General features: G+C 36.8%; 1 protein-coding gene and 1 long non-coding RNA gene across 5 annotated transcripts in view; both read right to left on the bottom strand.

The window, feature by feature from the left end:
* Positions 1-1091, bottom strand: part of thsd7ba (thrombospondin, type I, domain containing 7Ba) — a 320311-nt gene extending 319220 nt beyond the window's left edge. For all 4 annotated transcript variants that reach the window (XM_048193226.1, XM_048193227.1, XM_048193228.1 and 1 more), the window contains exon 1: positions 696-1091. The gene's annotated coding sequence lies outside the window, so the exon portion shown is untranslated. The remainder of the gene's footprint in view (positions 1-695) is intronic.
* A 1642-nt stretch (positions 1092-2733) lies between these two features.
* LOC125270038 lies at positions 2734-24293 on the bottom strand. Its single transcript, XR_007185238.1, has 3 exons — positions 24241-24293; positions 23190-23268; positions 2734-3017 (listed from the first exon to the last, which is right to left on the bottom strand). It is a non-coding gene; the product is annotated as an uncharacterized LOC125270038 (long non-coding RNA).
* Between the last annotated feature and the right edge of the window lie 508 nt (positions 24294-24801).

A 24801-nucleotide genomic window follows, 5' to 3' on the forward strand; every position in this document is an offset into this window, starting at 1 on the left:
CATCTGTTTTCTGCCATGCTCCTTCACCTTGCCTGAAGTTTCTTTGCAACATCGGCTTGTTCAATTTGTATTCCTAAATTACCGAGCATACCATCACTGGCATATGACTTTCTGAGGACTGAAACACCTGCAGCGAACCAGAACATCTCGCACGGAGCAACTAATCGTTTCATCTGCTCTTTACCGTTTTCATGTTTGTTCGCCCTTTTAACACTGCTCTAATTGTGCTTCTGAGTTAGAAGCACTCGAGAACGTTTAGACAACAGGACAAATTACTGTTTGTTTTTCCTGACTGACACAAATGAATCTCATTCTTCACAGTTAAACTAACCGAAGAAGAGGTAACGTTAGTACTACTCGCTGTCAAGACGCACGGTTGTCTTTCAAATAGGAGGGGAGTTATGTTTCGACTTTAAGTAACGTTAGGTGCATAATTTATGGATCACCAAAAATTACATTTCCAGGCAATGCAAAGGGTACTTGCAAAGGGTACTTGCAGATAACGCAACTGCTTGAAGTTGGCAGCATTCGACGCAATGACCAAAAAGAAAGCTGCCAATTTGAAAATGACTTCTGTGTGACCTTTGCTTCACAATACATGAGGGCCCTTTTGCCCGCGAAATTTCGCTTGAATTGACACTAATTTCATACAACAGTTCAATAAACAAGTAGTTAATATTAATTAGGCTACTTACGTTTTAGGTGTAATATTGCCTGTTTTTGTTCTATTGTAGCAGCGAAAATAGTTCCAAACAAACCAGAACAAGCGCATCTCGCAGCTACGCTCATCCCTTTCGAATGATTCAGCGTTTTGAACGAATCGGTTGAGTGAAGATTCAATGGCCCGAACACTGCTTCATTCTTGATTCAGCCTTTTGAATGAATCGTTTGAATAAATGACTCAGTGGCTCACTGATTAAGGCGGTCACTTGCCGCCATCTATTGACGGTTTAATTTCATGTCTAAAAGTATAAATTTCCCACCAACATTTCTTATTTGTATATTCAAAATTATTTAAAGAATCTCATAACATTATTGAATGTAGTTGTACTTTTTCAGTGTAAATTATTTAATTTGGTAACAGCCCTATAGTGTCTTACTACTTTATTTTATCAAATGTTAGAATTTGAAATAAAAGATTAAACATAAATTTAATTAGATTGGGGGGAAATGACCTTTATAAAGGTTAATAAAATACCCCCAGGGTAAATTACATAAATATGCAAATGTCACTGCTGATAAAACACTGATGAGAATGTTGCTTGTTTCAGAATAAATTATATTTACAACACGCAAAAAAAAAATCCTTTTTTTTCTAGGCAAGCTACTTTTTTACTCTGTATTTTGTATTTATATTCTCTCCTTTAATGGTAGCATCACTCTTATGGTAGCTTCAAAACGTTCTACACGACCCCAGATGAGGAATAAGGGTCTTATCTAGAGAAACCATCGCTCATTTTCTAAAAAAAAATTTTTTAAATTATATACGTTTTAACAATAAATGCTCATCTTGAACTAGCTCTCTTCTTCTTCTCTATTAGAATTGCGGCAGTGTAGACAGTGCTAAGTGTATTACTGCCCTCCACAGGTTAAAGTTTGAACTAATTGTTATGTACTTGCACTAGCATATTGTATATATTTATACAATTTAGACAATTACAATTTAGACAATTTAGTTCAAACTTTGACCTGTGGAGGGCAGTAATACGCTTAGCAGTGTCTGCACTGCTGGAATTCAAATAGAGAAGAAGAAGAGAGCTAGTTCAAGATGAGCATTTATGGTTAAAACATATAACATTTTTAATTTTTTTTTTAGAAAATGAGTGATGGTTTCTCTAGATAAGACCCTTATTTCTCGTCTGGGATCGCTGTAAACTGTAATTTTGACCTTCAACCATTTGGGCTCCATTGAAGTCCACTATATGGAGAAAAATCCTGGAATGTTTTAATCAAAAACCTTAATTTCTTTTCGACTGAAGAAAGAAAGACATGAACATCTTGGATGACATGGGAGTGAGTCAATTATCAGGAAATTTTAATTTGAAAGTGAACTAATCCCTTAACCCCTGGTAGCGTGACGAAATGATTCATATAGCGCACTGAAGTTTGAATCATTTTTGCGAACCGATTCATTTAGACGGTTCAAAAACTGATTCACCATGTCTCCATTTAGTCACAAAATATCGGCCTCTCCACTAGATGGCACCTACATCAAATGATAACAATAATTGTCCTTTTTCCATAGCTGGGTATAGTATGCTGATATTGCTTTAATGAAGTTAAAATTTTATTAGCTATACTGTTTTTATTACATGGTGCATGTCTGCTGATTACATAATGCACAACAACTGTGTGCCTGAAATGAATAAATAAATACATGAATAGCAGTTCTGAAAATGGCTTGTAGTGCCCTGGATGAATTAAATTCTGATTAAATATCATTTGCACACACATGTTATGGCATGATAAATGTGTTAATATAAAAAAAAGGGAAACAGAAAAGAAACAAAAAAAAAAAACAGTGCCAAGAACAATTTGTTCTGAGGCAGGAAGTGGTTTTGATCAGCAGACCAAATCACACTTATCTACCCCTCTGTCTATATGTGAAAGTAGCTGGAGAAACTCAAAACCCCCTAAAAGATCACCATATCAAAAGTTCAGTTTTACTTTTGACATGCCCACTAACAAAGGCATGTTGTTCCACCACATCAAGAAAAACAGAAAACAAAAATGTTTTTAAAAATTCATTATTTTGTCATTCATTATTTAGAGGCAGCATCAGCATGATTGATTTGCAGGCTTTCTCTCCCTTTTTTCTGCCTAATTAGCCTTTGGGCACTCGGTCACAATAATACAAGCCATCTTTTGTTTCCTGTGGCAGCCTTTACTCTGGGATCCATATCCACACACACATGGGAATACTCCATGTCACTAGAGAGCAGCTCCCCATCATGGCTGCAGGGCAGGAGTGGAGCCACACGATGGAACTGCCACCATCCCTCTTACTGATTTATGATCTGGAGAGCAACAATAAAAAAAGGAGGAGGCCCAATTATTCTTCTGAGGGAAACTGGAGAAAGTGCGTTAGCCTTGACTGCAGGAGAAGTGGGCGTGGGAGAGAGGGAAATGAGTCTGGCCCTCAGCAGCAGGTTGCTTCTCACCCAAAACCCAGCCATCTCTAACTAAAGTCATGGAGAAACAGATTTAGACCAATCAATGTCAGGTTTACGAATCTTTTTTGTTTCGAATCAGTGGTTCAGTGTGTGTATCAAACTGCAAAAAAGTCACATGATTTCAGTAAGCGAGGCTTCATTACCTCATAAGTGTTTTCGAAACGTTTCTTTGGCACGCTCCGAACCACCGATTCAAAACAAAAGATTCGTAAAGCTTCAAAGCTTCATGAAGCAGTGTTTTGTTGAATAAAGTTATTTTGTTTTTCTGGCACACAAAAAGTATTCTAGTTGCTTCATAACATTAAGGGTGAACCACTGTAGTCACATGAACTATAAATATGTATTTAGTAGTTTTCTGGTCATTTGAAAGTGTTAATTAACTTGCTGTCAATGCAGGCCTCACTGAGCCATCAGATTTTATCAAAAATATCTTAATTTGTGTTCCGAAGATGAACGAAGGTCTTACGGGTGTGGAACAACATGAGGATGAGTAATTAATGACAGAATTTTAATTTTTGGGTGAACTAACCCTTTAAAACATGAAAAGTGAATATAAAAAGTCTACACACCCCTGTTTAAAACATCTTTTTGTGATGTAAAACAAAAAAGAATAAGAAAATGAAAAAGAACAGTCAAGATGTGCCAGACTGATAGACTCCTACCCAAACAGACTGTATGCTGTAATAAAGGGGTGTGCACACTTATGCAGTTGGTTCTTATATGATTTATCTTTGTTTAATTTTTACATCACAAAAACCAGCTTTCATGTGTAGTCTTTTTATATCCACTGTAAGTCAATAGCAAATACTGGTCTCCCTACAGAGATCCTCTGCATATTATCAGTAGGTCTCATGGTAAAGCTTTACAGTGGTACAATCTTACAGTGCATGCAATATAAGAAAGCAGGATATGAAATTTTACATCCCGAGAACATCTGAACTCCCAGAGGAGAGAGAACACTGGCCCTTAAAAGAAGGAAAAAGAGAGCAGTCTTCACATGAAACACTGTGATTCATCAAACTTTGATTAAAGCACTGATATATGCCATCTCTAATGGCACTCAACAGAGTGATCACAGATTAAACCTGAAATCTGAAAGTCGCTTGACATATGCTTTGATTTACGTTCAAAAGAATAAGGGAAAGATTGAGGATCCTTTATAAAGCTGTTTGGAGTGCCACCTGGTGACTATTTACTATATTGGTTTATACTGAATGAAAATCTTGACAGGGTCACTGTCAGAAGAGGTTGGTTACTACTTAACCCTTGTTATCTGTTCGGGACCTCTGTCTGTGAGACCCCAAGGTCATTTTAATAACTCAAAAAGCATACTTAATATTTTAATATACATTTACAACTTTTCATTATATAAGAATGAATGCAATGCATTTTCACATGCTGCTTTTCTCTGTTGGGTTCATTTTAAGAAAATGTTTAATTTAAATGACTTAAAATAACTACTATTATTTTTACATATACAGTATTGAGGTTTCTAAGACACTAAATATGATTATCATAAAGTCAGCAACAGAACATGAGAGTTAATTACATATGACTCAAAGATTTTCATATCTGGAATAAGTTTCGAACCAAACAAAGCAAAACATAACGGTTCATCCAACAACGATATGAATTTAACCATCTTAATAAGGATGCAAATGAACATCATAATCAGCTTTCTTTCACAGATGGCAGTGCACATGTTGTTTTCCGTCTGTGCGTCTGCATTTGTGTGATGTGTTTATTTTGGGAGAAATCAGTGACCCTTCAAGAAACAAACTAATTTTATGAAGTGAATCACAAAAAAATGAGGCAAAGCCTACTCTGTCTTTGTTAGCCAATGAGATGCATTAATACTGACAGGACTAGGCAGATTGGGAGATTTATGACTAAAGTGCCATGACTTCTGAACCCTGTGTTGCCCTGGAGTGCTGTCATGAACATACGACCCTGCCCTCGAAGCACAGCTAACAATTAGCATAGAAACAGGAGCAAGATGTTACATAATTAACTTCGTCACCACGTAATGCTCAAAAACATTGACATAATGAGAACATAGATGTGTAAAACTATGTTGCATTATCATTCTCCGTGATAATGAGTTTGTAGGAACAGCATATGTGATATAATCTTTGTTCTTCTATGATTTGCTGTGCTTTGGTGAAGAGATGACTAACATTGATCAAAGAACTTAAATGGCATAACGTCATTATAAACAGGAAAATCTGTCTGCCACAAACATAAGATACGTAGATCAGATACCAGTTCCAGTACGCTAAATACCAGAGATATGCTCTGTGATTGCAAAATCTGAACCTATCTGAAGAAGTCTTGTGGTCTGTTGCATGAAGCTAGTTGAACTAACTAACTAAGTTTCAGAGTAGGTTTGAAGTTGACAAATCCAGAAAAATTCAACATGGTTTAGATCAGGATCAACTGTTGCACAACGCTCGGTATAAATTTTCTCTGTCAACTCAGGTTTAATCTAGAGTTTGCAAAGCGCGTGCACCTGAAAGTGTGACGTGCGGCAAACAGCCAATCACACGGAACAAGGAGAACGTCAGTTTATTTTGATTCACTTCTCGCGAGAGAGCCGCGCAATTCATGTCTCTTCGGAAGATTAAGAGATCGCTATGAAAAATATTAAATTAAACACATTTACAAAGCAGGAATAAACACTGATGCAGTGAAAGTTTGAGAAGGCAGCTGAAAGAAAATTCTATCATATTACTATATTGACTATATCAATGCATGTGAATCAAACAAATAGACCAAATAATGAATATAGTTTCACAAAGAGCTCAAAAGAATACATGTAAGATTAATCTGTTTAAAAGCTTTAAATATTATGCATGTATTATATTTATTTTAATTTAAAAGCAAAGTTTAATATTGTCAATTAATATAATAGGCCTAATTATATGAATATGTCATGAATTATTCATGATTTAAATTTATTTAATATAAATATAATGAATAATTAACAGCAAATGTTGAGCAATTTTGTCTCTAAAATGTTTTCACTATAAACTGATTTAATTTGGAGCGAGAGATACCTTCATAAGCCCGAAAAACCAGAGTTTGCTCAAACTAATCTTGAACTTACCTGGGTAGCAACTGAAACCGGCTTTGTGCAACAGGCCACCGGACTCTAACTCAAACGTTTTCACAGGCATTTTCCGTTAATACGGTACATTCTGATAGATTTTAATTGTTGCATTGGATACAGTAGGCCAGTGGTTCACAACCACATTCCTTGAGGCCCACCAACACTGCACATTTTGCATGTCTCCTCAAATAGACAAGCTCATTAGAAGTGACTCAAAGATCTAAAATTGGTGTGTCAGACCAAGGAGACAAAGGAGTGCAAAATGTGCAGTGTTGGTGGGCCTTGAGGAATGTGGTTGTAAACCACTGCAGTAGGCTATAGAAATTCTCAATCATATTCACCAGTTAAAGGGATAGTTCACCCAAAAATGAAAATTTGATGTTTATCTGCTTACCCCCAGCGCATCCAAGATGTAGGTGACATTTTTTCTTCAGTAGAACACAAATGATGATTTTTAACTCCAACCGCTGCCGTCTGTCAGTCAAATAATTGCAGTAGATGGGAACTTCATCTATAAGAGTAAATAAAGCTTGCTTAGACAAATCCAAATTAAACCCTGCGGCTCGTGACGACACATTGATGTCCTAAGACATGAAACGATCGGTTTGTGTGAGAAACCGAACAGTATTTATATCATTTTTTACCTCTAAAACACCACTATGTCCAACTCCGTTCATGACTCCTTTAGTGATGTCTGATCGCGCTCTGACAACGGAAGTGATGTCTCGCGCATATACTTCGATGAGTGTCAGACATCACTGCCGCTGTCAGAGCGCGATCAGACATCACTAAAGGAGTCATGAACGGAGTTGGACATAGTGGTGTATTAGAGGTAAAAAATTATATAAATACTGTTCAGTTTCTCACAAAAACCGATCGTTTCGTGTCTTAGGACATCAATGTGTCGTCACGAGCCGCAGGGTTTAATTTGGATTTGTCTAAGCAAGCTTTATTTACTCTTATAGATGAAGTTCCCATCTACTGCCATTATACGACTGACAGACGGCAGCGGTTGGAGTTAAAAATCATCATTTGTGTTCTACTGAAGAAACAAAGTCACCTACATCTTGGATGCGCTGGGGGTAAGCAGATAAACATCAAATTTTCATTTTTGGGTGAACTATCCCTTTAAAATCATACAACAGTGCAATAATTTTGACAACCAGCCTTGACTGCATCTCCCAAGCTCAACAATTTAAGGCTACCCAAATTATTGTGAGGAAAAAACTATATATATATATATATATATATATATATATATATATATATATATATATATGTATATACACATTTATCAATAGGCTACAAATCAACAATTCACCCTAGCTAATTAGTTAGCTCCCAAAGAAGCCCAAAGTAGGCTATATCTCACTTTTTACGCGTATGTGAGGATCAGCAAATGTGACGTGAATTTCATCATTAGAGGAGTAACGTTACGTGTGCACTGAACACACACTGCCGGATTTTTGTAACTTTGTCGCACAGGTCGCACATGCGCATTTAAATTTTGTTGTTGTTGTTGTTGTTGCAATAATTAGTTTATCCACAAGGTGGAAACTGTGCCCAATGGGTGTCGATTCACAAGAAAAACTGCATAAACAGAACAGATTGGAGCACATGCAAGCTACACCGACAGTTGAGGCCTACATAGACGAAAGCTTGTGCGAAGAGGTTAGAAAGCACCCTCATTTGTACCACTCTAGCTTGAGACAAAACACACATATTTGCATAGGTTGTAACCATAGAGGTTGTAACTCTTGGCGAGCGATCGCTCAAAACTGCGCATGCGTCGAACGCCTGTGTACACATGCAAGTCAAGTGAAGTATACTTTGCAAGGCGCGAAAGTGTAAAGTATACCCAGTGCTAGAGTAATAGCTTAATTTAGGTTAAACTTTCAACCCTGTTACTCATTCTGGTATATTTTTTACATATAGGGATGAATTTAGGTTGATTGGGACACATTATGCCATTGAGATGACTGAGAAAACATGTCCCAATCGACCTGAATTCACCCCTACACGAATGAATGAATGGAAATTTTTCCTAATATATTTATGTAATATTTATTGCTATAAATGCACAAATCAGTCATGTCCCAACTTGGGATTGCAAATGTCAAAACCCATAAAAAATAAAACAGCTCATATAATATTTACCTGTATCAACATTTTGTGAAGGTTAAACACCTTCATTCACTGACCATTTTGTTTGGGGTGCGAGGACTTAAAAAAATTCAAACCTTACTTTGTACTCTATTTTTGGAAAGAGCTCACTGACTTTCCACCCATTGAGCAGATAATGGAGGAAAGCAGCCCTGTGGGAGGCCTTGAAACCCTGAGCTGAATGCAGTTCTGCTCCAGATGTGTCACCCTGCCATTTTCCTCAGCAACAAAGCACAATCGCCATGCTCCGCTTGTGTGCTTTCAGAATGTCTGTGTCATGTCACTAATCTCTGGGTGCTTGCCTTTGTGTGTGGCTCCTTCAAGCCTGAGCTATAGCTATTCACTTTGAGCAGGCCACACTTCACACCTCCTGTCCTCCTACCCCCCCACCACTACAAAACAAGAGGCCATCTGCCCCTATAATAGATGTCAAGAAGACTCCTTCTAAAGAGTGAGGTACAAGTGTGACCCCTCTGATTTTTGAGACCATGCTTCCAAAAAATATTTGTACATGGACCCTTTTCACAGACTATAGTCTAAAAAAAGTGCTGTTAGTCTTCTGTCATGTTTTATGTCACTTGGGGCTTTAAGTGAGCCATGGACATCCAATTGTGCCACCTAAAAAAAAAAAAAAGGCTGCAACCCCCGAATGTAGGGGTGTTAAATATTTATACACGTCTCTTTCTAAATGAACAGGAGGTTAACACGATCAATATAGAGACTATGGCTCTGCGGCCACTTTAGTTTTCCATCGGTTGGTTTTGAAATGTCATAGAGCATGAGGTCATGCTTTAAAGTGGCTCTCTTGATCATGAATAAGCCCCTCTCTCATTACAGGTGACACAGAGGTGAACTTGTCTGCATGAAAGACCACAGAACAAGAACGCAGCAAAGCAAGATCTTTTTCTGACAACGGAAAGTTGACAGTGACCTCACTGCATGTTCAGAGGGAAACAAACAAGTCACAACTTCTTGTTTTTAACCGTCGCTCTCACGCAATCAGTGCACAAAACAGGGAAATGCGCAGATGTGACAGTGACTCATCAATGTTCTCAACTATTGATTTAAGTTCAGACAAGCGGTTTTATCATGCATAAACAGGCTGTAGGCTTAGGTTTGGAGGGAGTAAACTAGACAGGGGAAGTTGCTCTGAGGTTTAAACAACATGAGAAGCAGCAGCCATCAGCAGAACACAGGCCAGGTTCACAGAGAGTTCAGCCACTGTGTTTGAAGTAACATGCTGAATGGCAGAGGTTTGGTAGGCAGTGAAAGGGAGAGCTAATTACCCTGCAGACATCAGCAGACGGCTTCATTTTTTATTGCATGTTTTTTCAAACTAAATGGCACTGGTAAAAACAGCCCTGCGGGAAGGTGCTCAGGCATTTATACTCAAATACTTCTTAATGTACAGTAAGTGTTTTTAGAACACCTGCTTTCTAGAGTGGTCATGTATTATTGGCTTATATCATTGAATACAGAAGTTAGAAAACAAGGACTTATACTTTTTCAGTTTTAAAGGTGCCCCAGAATTGAACATTTAATTTACCTCGGCATAGTTAAATAAAAAGAGTTCTGTACGTGGAAATGACAAACAGTGAGTCTCAAACACCATTGTTTCCTCCTTCATATGTAAATTTGATTTTTGCAAAAGACCTCTGAAGAACAGGCAAATCTCAACATAACACCGACTGTGATGTAACAGTCGGGATCATTAATATGTACGCCCCCAAATTTTGCATATGCCAGCTCATGTTCAAGGCATTAGACAAGCCAGCATTAATGTCTGGATCTGTGCACAGCCGAATCAACAGACTTTATGCAGGTAAGCAAGCAAGAACAATAGCGAAAATGACAGATGGAGCAATAATAACTGACATGATCCATGATATCATGATATTTTTAGTGATATTTGTAAATTGTCTTTCTAAAAGTTTCGTTAGCATGTTGCTAATTTACTGTTAAATGTGGTTAAAGTTACCATCGTTTCTTACTGTATTCACGGAGACAAGAGCCATGTCGTTATTTTCATTTTTAAACACTTGCAGTCTGTATAATGCATAAACACAACTTCATTCTTTATAAATTTGTTTATAAAATTTAAAATTTGTAATAAAATTTGTTTATAATTTGTCTCGACTTGTTTCACTTGAGAATGTCATCTCGACGGCCGTTTATGAGCACTATTTATTCATATCAAACATTTAACATTTTAAAAAGTTAAACATTAAAAATACTTACAGCCTATGTGCTCACAGCGTCACAGACATTAATATTTTAACGATTTAGAAGATAAATCACTGTCTGGCCATCTGGGATTTTGGTATGGAGATAAAGGTTATGATTATAATTTTTTGGTAGTAGTACACCACATCATGTATGTATAATAGCATCGTTTGTTGTTTTCTTGTGGTATGAGATAGAGCATTTGGGCCCAGAGGCGCTGCTACGTAATCCTCTTTTTCCCGGACATATCCTTTTTTTAACCTTAGTAAAAAAAAAAAAACATCCATCTGGGATTTCTAAATTAATTATGTCCACGATTTTGCAGGAATTTTCATATTGATGTGCTCTCTGGTCATAATTAAGTTGGCTTGAAAAAGCCAACGTACTGTAATGCTATTTTCTTCTGAGACTAAAATATCTGACTCTAACTCCTCCTAGATTAACTCTACAAACTCCAAACTTGTCTCAGACCTTCAGAGTGTTCTGACTTAGTGTGCTATATCTTTTCTAACTGATCCAACTTACGGTTTTCCTAAAAATGACTATTAAAGCTCGGGAAAATCCCATTGACTTTCATTGATGGAATGTTCAAATGAGCCAAGACTCTATCTTTCTATCTATCTATCTATCTGGCAACATCGTAGAAACCAGTACCCTAGCAACTGCATAGCAACACCCTAGCAACCACCCAGAATACCTTAGCAACCACATAGCAACACCTTAGCAACCACCCTGAATACCTTAGCAACCACATAGCAACACCTTAGTAACCACCCCAAGTACCTTAGCAACCACATAGCAAAACCCTAGCAACCACCTTGATTACCCTGACCTCTCTCTATCTATCTATCTATCTATCTATCTAAACTACTAATCTAAAACTGAAAACTTTCAAACTGAAAACTTTTAAAATTGCTTCAAACTTTCTGGAACGGCTTTTTCAAACCAACTTAAAGTTTGTCTTGACAAACTTTTTTTCATCTAGTTTATTATTATCATTATATAATTAAATGATTATACATTCTATGTGCGTGTATTTGCGTTACTTTGACCGTTGATCCCATCTTCTCGCACGTCATAATTGGTCACTGCACAGTATTGGTCAAACTGCTTTCACAAATTCGCGTTTTTGTTTTTTACACAGATACGATATAACTATAGCTATCATTTTCAAAAACTTGCACTTGCACTTTCACCCATTTTCAAAAGTTTGCATTTTCAGGCCAACAAAATGCCATTGCTGTGTAAATGAACAGCCAAAATGCATAAAAAGTGTCTTGTTTTTAGTTGGAAATGGTGTCATGTGAACGCCTCCGGCTCACTCATTTTGCAGCATGTGTAAATCTGGAGCAAAAAGCCTTTGTGAAGCATCAGATAAGCTGCGTCCTGTTTTTTTTAAGTAACTATCCCTACGCAGTGTTTGTCTGTGTGTGTGTTATATTAATTTTATTCGAGGTGTAGGCCTACGTCAGCTGTGCCGCTCCACTTTGAACTTTTTTTGTCCTTACGCAATTCATTGCTGCCTACTCACTGAACAGGCGTCATCAAATACATCAATGAGGTATGATGACACTATATTTCTATAATACAGTCAAACCAAAGATTATTCAGACATTTTTTATATTTTGGATATATTTTTACTAGTGGGTGCAGGACACTATAGTTCATTTATGTAAGTGAGGATAGCAAAATAAAGTAAACTGTGACATATTATACCCAAAAATTCTTCATACAGTGGACTACCAGTAAAATTTATATAAATTTGGAAACAAAAATTATTCAGACACTTTGACCTGACCATGTTTTGCTTAAGTGTTATCTGACATAATTAAGATCAATTTTTCTGACACAGTTTAACTCTGACATCTTGTCATATTTTATTACCTTTTTTTAAACTATAGTGAATGTGTCTGAATAAATTTTGGTTTGACTGTACATATAATATGAATTCTATTGTTTATATAACATTTACACTTTATGTAAACACATTTTGCAAAAAAAATATTGCAGCATTGAGTAGGCCTACAAACCTTAGGCAAAGTTAAAGCAAAAAGTTGTTCATAATAGTTTGCTCTAACAAAGGGCACATGCATATTAAAAGTATGATTTAAAACAGACCTATATTGAATGGTTTTATGGTTCAGTGTTTTAAGACAGCTAAGGCTTCCCTCATAAATATGAAAAAGTGATTTGGCCTTAGGAACACCTGAGACAAATCAGACAAATCCATCTTCTGCCAGAAGAAATAGGATATGGGTGTCTGAGGGCAAAGACAAAGCGCTCAGAAGTTGGTTGAGCAATAATTTCTGGTGTCAGACATTGAGGACAATAATAGGTGATTCAGTCTGAGTAATGAACTGAAAGCACAGGTGTTGCCATCACCTGGAATGATAACATTGCTTTAATTAACATGAGCCTTGGATGCCAAAAGTATGTTTGCACAAGAAATGCTTTAAGTTCTCAAATTACAGCACATCTGTTAGGAAACAACAGTCAAAATGTACAATTTCTGCAGGAGTTAAAACATTTTTATAAGGCTTGAGTATTTTACCATGACTTCTTCAAAAGACGTGATGAAACCGTCAAGGAAATGAAGCAAAATAGTGTCTCATTTTGCATCCTCTATAGAATTTAGTTCCTCTAGACCAGCTGCATCTGTTGATGTATCTTCAGGTCACTTCATCTTGTCAGTTACATATAAAACCAGATGGAAACCACCCCGGGGACGTGGCCCTGCTAATTCAATTAGACAGGCCTCGGCCATAGCCCCAGATATAAGCAGTCAGTGGACACCCTGAAAAATGGCAGATTGATCCCCACTGCCACCCTGAAGGCTCAGAGCCCATGATTGATCAGACATTGATTTGATTTGAAGTGAGAGTGAAGAGCACTTTCTTGGGCTCTAAGTAAGAGGTCTGAACAAGATTTCCCTTGTCAAATCGCCTGCGTCTTGTGAAGTGACTTTGGCTGTGAACAATAGGGGCTTACAGTTGAATGCAATTCAAGCACGATTCAAAACACATTGCTGTGAGTGAGTCAGAACAGAAGAATGTGACGTTTTGAGAATTGTACAGCATCCAATATCTGTGTAGTTTGAAATAGTACACTTAAATCAAGATTTCTGTTCATTTTCAGGCCACAATGTGAGGTGTCATGCAACCCAAACTGCCTTTTAAACAAAATACTGACATGGTTTTCAAATTAGATTTGAGATATCTGGCAAACACAATACACATTCTGACTAAAGGCCTGTTCACACCAAGGACGATAACTATAAGGATAATGATAAAGATGTTGTTATAAAAAAATCATTCTAAATTTCACCACAACTAAAACAATAATGAGGAAGACAGCATTGGAAAAAAAAAAATTGGCTGATGAACGATAAAAGAACGATAAATGCTTTAAAGAAGCATTTAAAGGGGTGGTTGATTATGATTTCACTTTTTTATCTTTAGTTAGTGTGTAATGTTGCTGTTAGAGCATAAACAACATCTGCAAAATTACTACACTCAAAGTTCAAAGCAAAGGGAGATATTTTGTTTTAAGGAAATCGCTTTTTAAGGACTACAACAAACGGCTGGTAGGGACTACAACTACCTTTTTCCCAGGTTAGTGACATCACCAACCCTAAAATTTACATAAACCCCACCCCCGAGAACATGCAACAAAGGGGTGATGCCATGTTATTGCAATACAGTACGTAACACAAATGCAATAGCATGTCATAAAAGCAAGATGACAACATGACAAGTTATAACTGTAATTAAACTAAACTATACCTGTTCTATCTTCATGCAGCATATATTCTCTGGCTCTGTAGGATCTTACAACAGTTCCCACAGGAGCAATTTATAGATTATCATGACAGAATATGCTAATCAATGGCTGCGTCCGAAAACATAGGTAGCTGTCTTGCTGCCTCGCTGTCTTATAAGAGAATGACTTGTACACTGTAAAAAAAATCCCAGTAAAATTTACGGTAAAAAACCGGCAGCTGTGGTTGCCAGAACTTTACTGTAAAAAATACAGTAGCAACGTAAAAAAAATCTGTTAAATTTACGGTAAAATAACGTATTTCATTAACTGATATAATGTTAATTTACCAACCTAATGAAGTACTAATATCTGTTTTGTACCTTTATAATACACTGACAGTCACCAAACACAGTGGTGATGAGAGTCACATGATGAATCAAAGCTCATCACAAGCAGCTTTTCCACAAGCTGAGGAGGACAATACTAATATATAGAAGGTGCACACAGTGTCATTCACACACACACTAAACACCATCATGGTAACATGCATGAAATTTTAAAATGCAATAAACATTAATTTAACAACATTAGATGTAACATAAAACCCTAATGTACATAACTGATTAGAAAAAAATGAGAAAAACTAAGAAGAAACAGAGTTATTTCAACGAAAATATATCAAATGTGAAGTGTCACGCAGGGAATTGTGGGAATGTCAATTTACTGTTTTTCACTGTAAATTTTACAATGAATTGTTATTTTTCACTTCCAAAAACTGTGAATTTAACGGTATTTTACCGTAAAATTACATTAAATGTACCGTTAGATCTATTACAGTTATTCACCGTATATAGTATACGGAAACTTTCTGTAAACAAATTGACAGTTTTTCACCGTAGCATTTTTACTGTCTTTTACTGTTAAAATCACGGTCATTTTTTACAGTGTACGGCAGCGTTTGTGCATGAAGGCACCTCACGAAACTGATTTCGGACAGACTTCTGAGGGAGCGTAAGAGTTTAATGATCTACAGCAATATAGCGCAAGTTTTGGTGAGAACTAAACAAATATTTAATTATTGCAGTAGTAATTTCTCGATAGAAATTATATCAAAATTGAAATATGTCGGTCAAAATCGTACATTTATACACAAAATGAGCAGCAAATGCAACTTTTGGATGCATTCTTTATTTTTCTAGCTCAACTGTCACAGAATGGAAAGCACAGGATTGTGGGATATCAAAGGCAGCTAAGGATACATCCATGCTTCCTTCAAAAATCGATCTGAGGGAGGTATCTCATGAGACAGGAAGTGAAGCTAACATTGGATTCGGACGTGCCTTGATGCCTTACTACCTTGAAATGTGTCCTCAGAAGGCAGCATTTTCCAGTTTTTGGACGCAGCCAATGACTTTAAGATGGTTAACTCCACATCAGCTACATAAATTAATCAACTAACCATTCAGAAACATCCTGTTGCATTCTATACATTGTCACTTCTTCTTGAGTCTCTCAATCATTGTCCGACTCCGGTTTGAACATAAAAGGCTGAACAGTTTCTGACATTTTCAGTGAGTCTGAGGTAATCGGAGCTGCTAACATGAGGTCTTGAAACTCCGCCCTCTTCTTAGAAGCAGTAGCTCATTTACATTTAAAGGGACACACACAAAAACACGTTTTTGCTCACCCTCAAAAAGTGACAAATTTAACATGCTATAAAAAATTATCTGTGGGGTATTTTGAGCTAAAACTTCACATACACACTCTGGGGACATCAGAGACTTATTTTATATCTTGTAAAAGTGGCATTATATAGCACCTTTAATGACAGAAAACTGTGTGCTTATAATAACATAAGAACATCATTGTGTGATGTGGACGCTAAAATATTTATTGTTATAGTTATCTTTATAGTTCGTTCTTGGTGTGTACAGGCCTTAACTTGTAATCTAACATTTGTGATTACTCAAAACACTGTAAAATGTCAAATTAATATTACATTTTAATTTGTTATGATTGCCTTGAGGGGGTTCGGGCCTTAATTGACACTGTGTTAAATGTGAACAAACAAAGCTTATATCAGGACTATATTTTGGCTTCACGGCAATGTTCTCTGTTTCGCTGTCTGGATTCCTTAACCTCAACAGGTTTTATCGGTGAAGACATCTAAGAATTAACAAGTCATAACAGGAAAAAAGGGAAACTGTGGCGTGAAATACAATACAGAATAAACTAAGAGCAGTTACTTACGAAGACCATGATGCTGGGAGTATATGATTCCCTGTCTGTCCACAGAAAAAGCCAGGAGGCGGAAACTTTAGCCAGGGGGAAAGGGAGTCCTCTGTTTACCTTTCTTAAAACACAAAGCCTCATGGGAATCTCCTTTCAGTTTCAGACTTTGATACTTTAAACATACAAATAACAAGACAGTATTATCTGTTGACATGAGTCATTTATATAGTGTACTTTGAATACAAATGTCAACAGTATAAGGAAATGAAGTGTGTGTAAGTGCGTCCCAATGAAAAGTACATAAAACTGTGCAATATACAGTAAATATATTCTAAAAAATATATGTATCTGAGTACTTGGCCTCGCACAGCAGTCGTGCGTCAGAATTTGAAGTTCAGACAGTTGAGAAGACTATAATTATGCCAAAAGGTTCACTGTGTGGCCCATCATTATAGCTTACAGCCTATGAAATTGAGGAACAAAAACAAGTCATGTTAACAGGTGCTTGTTTTTCATCTCTCTCTCTCTTTCTCTCACCTCCAGACATGAAGCACAGAAAAATTACCATTTGTTTTTAGCTTGCTGCAGGCCATTGCTCTTGTCTCATCTTTCAGGCTTCAAGAAACCAGATCTTGGAGAAGACAGAAAGTGTCGGGATGACTGTGCTGATTATAGGTACTTTGTTTCAGTCTAGTGTTTAAGAAATATCTGCATGTCAGGGTTCTGTATGCTGCAGCAGTTCGTGTGAATGTTCTTGATGCGTTAAACTATATGGTGTTCATGTTGGGAATGCTATGTATCCATTACTTCTCTCTTTACCCAAAAATGTCCACTCTATCTGTCTGAGATTTAAATAAAATTATAAAAAATATTTATAATATTTAGTATATTTAATATTTAGTATTTAGCAGACTGTTTGCCTCGAAAACAAATATTAAATTTTAATTAAAAATGCAGTTTCAAATATTCAGTATGTTTAATATTTAGTATTTTCTAAAAATGTTAGATCCTAGTAAGTGACTCTATACACTTCCTCCTGGCTTCCAACAGAAATATAGTATATAATCTGGAATATAAGAGGATTTAGAGGACAATTTTTTATTTTTTTTTTTTAACTGATGTTGAGCTTTCACTTCACTCTATCTTGACTGACTATCTCAAATATGACTTGACATGAGAGTAATCACCCATCAGTAACCTAATAAATAATAAAAAACTCAGAATTGCATTGCGGGTGCACTGAACGCTCATTAGCAGCGTGCCTATGTCTCTTCCGTTCATCCATTCATGAGGTCTTATGAGCTGTCATCTGGTGCACCGTCCCTCTTATCTGAGTCAAGTGAAGCAGAATTGAGCAGACCATGTGTTTGATGTGCTCTTTCTCCTCTACTTAAGCCTCTCTGGCCATATGGGTGGATTTAGAGCAGGGGACACTTGAAAGGGGGCAAAAGGAGTGGCTGCCCCTCAACCCTTCTGTCACAGATAGGCATCGTCCTTTTCTGCTGAATGCACACAATGGGCTGTATTAGCAGTTCAGACACAGGTAGAGCTATAAATAAAACAGCTGGTAAGTCAGTCAAAAATGTAGGTTACAACTGATTTCTTGTTTTGTTTTAGCCCATTTCCCTCTGATAGAATAACAGAAAGAGGGAAGCTGCACCTATGACCTTTTAAGCAAACAATTCAGATAACTGGGAATGTTCTCAGAACTTTGGCTAAAGTTTTCTCAAACCTATGAACAAACGTTCCAGTAACGTTAATAGAAAGTTGAAATTTATCTGGTCTTCAACATTAGCACAAAAACATTATTTGTACATTGTTCATTGAATGTTTTTTTTTTTTTTTTTTGGGTGTTTATATTAAATGGATGTTTATATTAGGACCGGTTCACACAGAATGCATTTTTGCTGTTAAAAATGTGAGACACAACCGTCTAGACTCTAGAGATGGTCTAGAGATGCAAGTTAGTCTCAGCCTCAGACGTCACGCTCACGGACCATTGGTCTGATGCTTATGGCACACTTAAAGGGTTAGTTCACCCAAAAATGAAAATAATGTCATTTATTACTCACCCTCATGGCATTCCACACCCATAAGACCTTCAATCATCTTCAGAACACAAATTAAGATATCTTTGTTGAAATCCGATGGCTCAGTGAGGCCTGCATGCATAGCCAGCAATGACATTTCCTCTCTCAAGATCCATAAAGGTACTAAAAACATATTTAAATCAGTTTATGAAGCTTTGGAGCATTATGAATCAGCGTTATGAATCAGTGGTTCGGAGCGCCAAAGCCACGTGATTTCAGCATTTGGCAGTTTGACACGCAATTCAATATGCTGATTCATTATGCTCTGAAGCTTCATGAAGCAGTGTTTTGAAATCGGCCATCACTATATAAGTCGGTATTTTGTTTTTTTGGCGCACCAAAAATATTCTCGTCACTTTATAATATTAATATTGAACCACTGTACTCACATGAACTGATTTAAATATGTTTTTAGTACATTAATGGATCTTGAGAGAGGAAATGTCATTGCTGTCTATGCAGGCCTCACTGAGCCATCGGATTTCAACAAAAATATCTTAATTTGTGTTCCGAAGATGAACGAAGGTCTTACGGGTGTGGAATGGCATGAGGGTGAGTAATTAATGACAGAATTTTCATTTTTGGGTGAACTAACCCTTTAACTGGAAACACTTCAGGATTTTTGAAGTCGTCATCTGGTTGGTTGAATTCAAGAGGATGTCCGGGAGACGTGTGTGTCGCATTCTTTAATGGTCTGCCTGGAAACAAATGCCGTGACGCAAAACCCCCTTGTGGAAGAACAACGATTGTGGAAGAACCAGGATCAACTATGTAAAGTATATGAACTATAAACTTGCACAACGTTCTTGAATGAATCATTTATTAGATGCACGTCAGCCTGTTATTGTTGAGACATCGGCTTTACATTTTCACACCCCTAAACATGATGCGGAACAAAACGAACTGTGACTGGTTGCATTACATGTCAGTCAAACATCCTCTTGGGCGGTCCTTGGCCAATGAAAGCTGCAGTAGAGTCCAGGACCTTCTGCCGTCAGTCTGAACTAGATGCAATTTAACTTAACGATTTTAACTTAAGGCTGTGTTTTTAGAATACCGTATCATGTGCGAGACACTGCAAAAGATGCAAGACGCGAGTACAGTGATTAAAGTAGTTTGTAAAACAATATGGAAAAGTAGTACAGCGGAATGAAAAAACATGTTCAATATGAGCTGCCTCTAACATTTTTTTTAGGTATGACGTCAGGTATGACCTCAGAACCCAGAAGTCTAATTTGGCACTGTTTCCTTTGAGATTTTCCTATGGGATTTCATAATTTTTCAATTTATGAGTAAAATAAAGCCTGTGGTAAACATAACTTGACGATACTTTGACGTTCTGTTCTACATCATACACTGACTGCACACGCTTTCACCACAAGCTGTCTTATCTAGTTACATATTAAAAATGTACATTTTTAAAAATAAACTGTTCCAAAAATGAACTTCTTCAAAATTCATGTTTTCGCTATGAGTGTGTGTAATTTACACTGTAGAACAAAGTGACAAAGTATAGTCAAATTATGTTCACCACAGGCTTAATTTTAAATTGAAAACCCCCATTGGAAAATGTCGAAGGAGTGGCGAATTAGACTTCTGGGTTCTGACGTCATACGTGCACCACTCTTTTGCTACTTGTTTCAGAATGTTCATAAAACATATTTTCTTAGCTGGGAAGTTAACCATTTAATGGAGATATACCCAGCACAACATCTAAATAGCATAACACTGCATTTAGCTAGCAGGCCTACCCTAAGCGAAAGACTTTGAGCGTTTTGCAACCTTATGTGGCATACTAACCCAGTGGTCACTTTGCTCAGCTTTAGTATTGCACGCTAAACCACAATTTAGTCGTTAGTGAAGGAAGGTAGGAACTTATCGTGGAGAAACAGCAAACACCCTTCCCTTCAGACTCCATTTCATCCAAGAAAGGCTTGTGAGACACTGCTGTGGTTTGTTTTGGGCTATGAGCCAATAATGAATCTAAATTTCCAGCAACACCCCAAGGGAAGTGTCACCATTTGAAATTTCATTTTACCCAACCTATTTTTTCCTTTTTCATTACCCCTTCGTTTTAAAGTCGTGTCAGGACGTGTGGGCAAAGAAAATGTGTCAGTGAATTTTTTTTTTCTTTTATGCAAGCCGTAGTGCTTCCTGTTGTAAGTCAACACCACAGATCACCCACTCGAAGCTCATGGTACAACATGTGACTGCCTGTTTTACATGGTTTCACTCTCACTCACGTGTTAACAAAATGTAGCAAAACCGCCAAAATGAGAGTCAACATTACTCATTACAAACGGAATTTATCAGAATAGTAGTAGTGTTCGAAATCGACTCCAAACTTTATGTCAAGCCTGCCTAACAAATTCTCTTAAATTTCTCTCTCCTCTAATTTCAAAGCTCAAAGCCATGACCTAATGCTATTAGAGGAAGAGCTTTCAAAAAGTCAATAAGTCTACCCACACCCAAGTAGGAAGCATAAAAAGGTGCCTTTCTTAGATAAGGCAAACCTTTGTCCTTAAAAATGTCCATTGTTCAATCATAAGACTTTCCTTCAACAGTCTTTAAAATTAAGACATTTCCTAAATGTTTCTATGATATGCTATAGGCTTAGAGCTGTCAAAGTGCATCTTGAATGTTTCAGTGTTATGGATGCAAAAGGACTGGATTTTGGATTTTTTCCCAACACACACCTAAATTGAGAAACTTTATGATATATGAGTAACACTATCATTTAGCAATGAAAGATGAAAAATATTCCAGACGGGAACACGAACGGGCAAATCTTATCATGTCGTCCCCCTGGTCATGTTTCGCTTGCTCTTGTTGAGGGGAGGTGGGTGAAAAATATGCAGAACACAACCATAAAGATGCTGGAATGAATTAGGCAACAGCCATTCAACATGCAGATCTGCATGTACCATTACCAAATATCCCAAAGCAGAAACATGAGCACCATAGAAAGCATGGTATTGATGTGTTTTCCAGCTCACAAAAAAGCCCTTCAGCTATTTTCTTACTGATATAAATGATGTGCCTTCTCAGAACAAATACATGAATCTTGAACCTATTCTTGATCTTAAACAGAGTTTTTAGAGACCTGTTTTGCATATAGAGCTACTTAATTCAAATGTATCTAATTAAAAAGTTGCTAGTATTTTATTCCCTTGAAATAACCAAAAGTGGATCATTTTTTAATAATCATGTGATATTTCGCTGTTAAATCTGTATTTAAAATTAATTGCAAATTTGACTTTTAAATGTTAAAAAAACAAAACTGACAAAATGCAAATTAACCTACCTGCTTAAGGTTTTCAATGTCAGATCAAAGCAGAATCACAACAACAACAAAAAAAAATCAACAGTCTCCACACAAACAGCTGGGTTGTAATTACTGGAAACCCCCTAGCTCTGAATTTCATGATTAATTATGTATCATTGCGTATTTTCCAAAAAGCCCTATCTTATGAACCAGAGCTGATCCTTCAGCCCTCATATTATTATGTATGTGATCCTTTGCAAGCTAGCTGATGGCCATGAATGAGTTGTGGCTGCAAAACAAGCATTGTTTACTCTCTGGAGGCTTTACACATTTCACTCTTTATCTCTGCTGCATTCTTTTACCTTATTTCCATGCTCATTCCCTGCTCCTTAGCTCCCTTGCCACTCTTCACACTTTATATTTGAATTCTAAACAGCACACGGATCCTTTGTATTCTGGGTACAGATGGCTCATACAGACAGATTGTGTTTAGTGCTCTCAGGACAGGGTATCTTATATTTCACAGGGGGGATTCTAGCTCTGGTTAGCGAAACACATCCTCCTGACCTGACCCTCGCTCATATAATTGAAAGAAAACAAAACAAGGAGGCATTGCCAAGTTAATAATTCAGACTGAAACGACCTGTCAAAACTTGTTTTAATTCAGTGGTGGAGTTTGAGTCTGAATCTGCTTAAAAAAATCTGCTTTCTGTTTTTTTTCCCCCCATGAAAATTATATCACATTAAAGGGATAGTTCACCCAAAAATGAAAATTCCATCATCATTTACTCACCCTCAAGTTGTTCCAAACCTGTATGAATTTCAACACAAAAGATGATATTTTGATGAATGTTGGAAACCAAACAGTTGATGGTCCCCATTGACTTCCACAGTATTTTTTCCCAATGGGGCCCATCAACTGTTTGATTAAAATAAGAGTAGAAAAAAAAAATAGGCATACCTTTGCTGAGTGATTTATATCATCAGCTAAAAGAAAGCTATAAGTGTCTGAACTGTAACATATGTAGGATCAAGTGTTATTGTTATAGGACAAAGTTACATGATCCTTAAGAAAAAAGAGCATAAAAATTCTCTCATGTCTTCATCTGTCAGCGAACACTTTTACATGTACTTGTATTTTTCCTGAGTCACCTTCATTCGTATCCATTACTCACCAGAGGCCCATGCTGTTGATGTTTCACAGTAACACAATGGATGGAGGAATTCCATCTGTACGGTCCACAGGGCTCTAACCTAATGAGAGGACAGACATAACAACAAACACTGAAGGAACATAAGTTGACTGCGTGGCAAAGATGTTACTCAAAAATGAAAGGAATAAACCACTTAAATGTCTCATGTTTCAAAGAAATACGATTCTGTCAGGGCTCACATTTAGTAGAGAGTTTGGATCTGTCATTACATGTTAGTCTAGGCATATGATGAAGGTGGCTGTGTGACCTTCTTCTTTCATCACTCATGGTTCCTTCAACAATCAGAGTTCTACAAGAAACAAATTGCAAAAAGGACCAGAGGAGACCTGTCGTATAGTAAATCACACTACAAAGCCTAAAGCGAACACAAGTAACGGCCTTCACACTGTTCTTCACCCAAGTAACACGATGTGATCATAAACAAAACTGCTGGGATGTCTGGGAGGACATTTTAGGTGGTGGGAAATTTTTTAATTTATATGTGGGGGCAATGTACAGTCAGATGGTCTTTTAAGGCAAATAAACCCTGACAGGGATTTTGGGACCCCCAACACAGAACAGAGGGGCTTGTATTGTCCTTAAGGGTATTACTTTGCGATAACGACCTGCTGACTGCTCATTATCCATCTTGTTACACAGCTATTTAGAAAATAAATACATGCACTGACATCAAATATTAATTTGAATGTAAAATAATTATTAAAATAGTATAATAATAAACTTCCTTGTAGGGATAGTTCACCCAAAAATGAAAATTTTGTCATCATTTACTCACCCTCAAGTTGTTCCAAACCTGTATGAATTTCTTTCTTCTGCTGAACACAAAAGAAAATATTTTGAAGAATATGGGTAACCAAACAGTTGATGGACCCCACTGAACAACTTGAGGGTGAGTAAATGATGACAGAATTTACATTTTTGGGTGAACTATCCCTTTAATGCATTTAAATAAATATACGGTCTTAAAGGGTTAGTTCACCCAAAAATGAAAATTCTGTCATTTATTACTTACCCTCGTGCCGTTCCACACCCGTAAGACCTTCGTTAATCTTCAGAACACAAATTAAGATATTTTAGTTGAAATCCGATGGCTCCGTGAGGCCTCCATAGGGAGCAATGGACACTTCCTCTCTCAAGATCCATAAAGGTACTAAAAACATATTTAAATCGGTTCATGTGAGTACAGTGGTTCAATATTAATATTATAAAGTGACGAGAATATTTTTGGAGCGCCAAAAAAAACTAAATAACGACTTATTTAGTGATGGCCGATTTAAAAACAATGCTTCAGGAAGCTTCAGAGCACAGATGAATCAATGTGTCGAATCTGCTGTTCGGAGCGCCAAAGTCACGTGATTTCAGCCGTTGGCAGTTTAACACGCGATGTGAACTGAATCATGATTCGACACACTGATTCATTTGTGCAACTGTTTAAAATTTACTGTATTGCTTGCATAAAATGAACCCAAAGTATGTTGGAAATTAACATTAATTAATATGTTTAATAAATGAACATTTATTAATAAGTTTAATGAATAATAATTAAATATTTATTAAATTGCTTATTAATAAA

This window comes from Megalobrama amblycephala, linkage group LG6 (genome assembly GCF_018812025.1).
Source record: "Megalobrama amblycephala isolate DHTTF-2021 linkage group LG6, ASM1881202v1, whole genome shotgun sequence".
Taxonomy (NCBI): Eukaryota; Metazoa; Chordata; class Actinopteri; order Cypriniformes; family Xenocyprididae; genus Megalobrama; species Megalobrama amblycephala.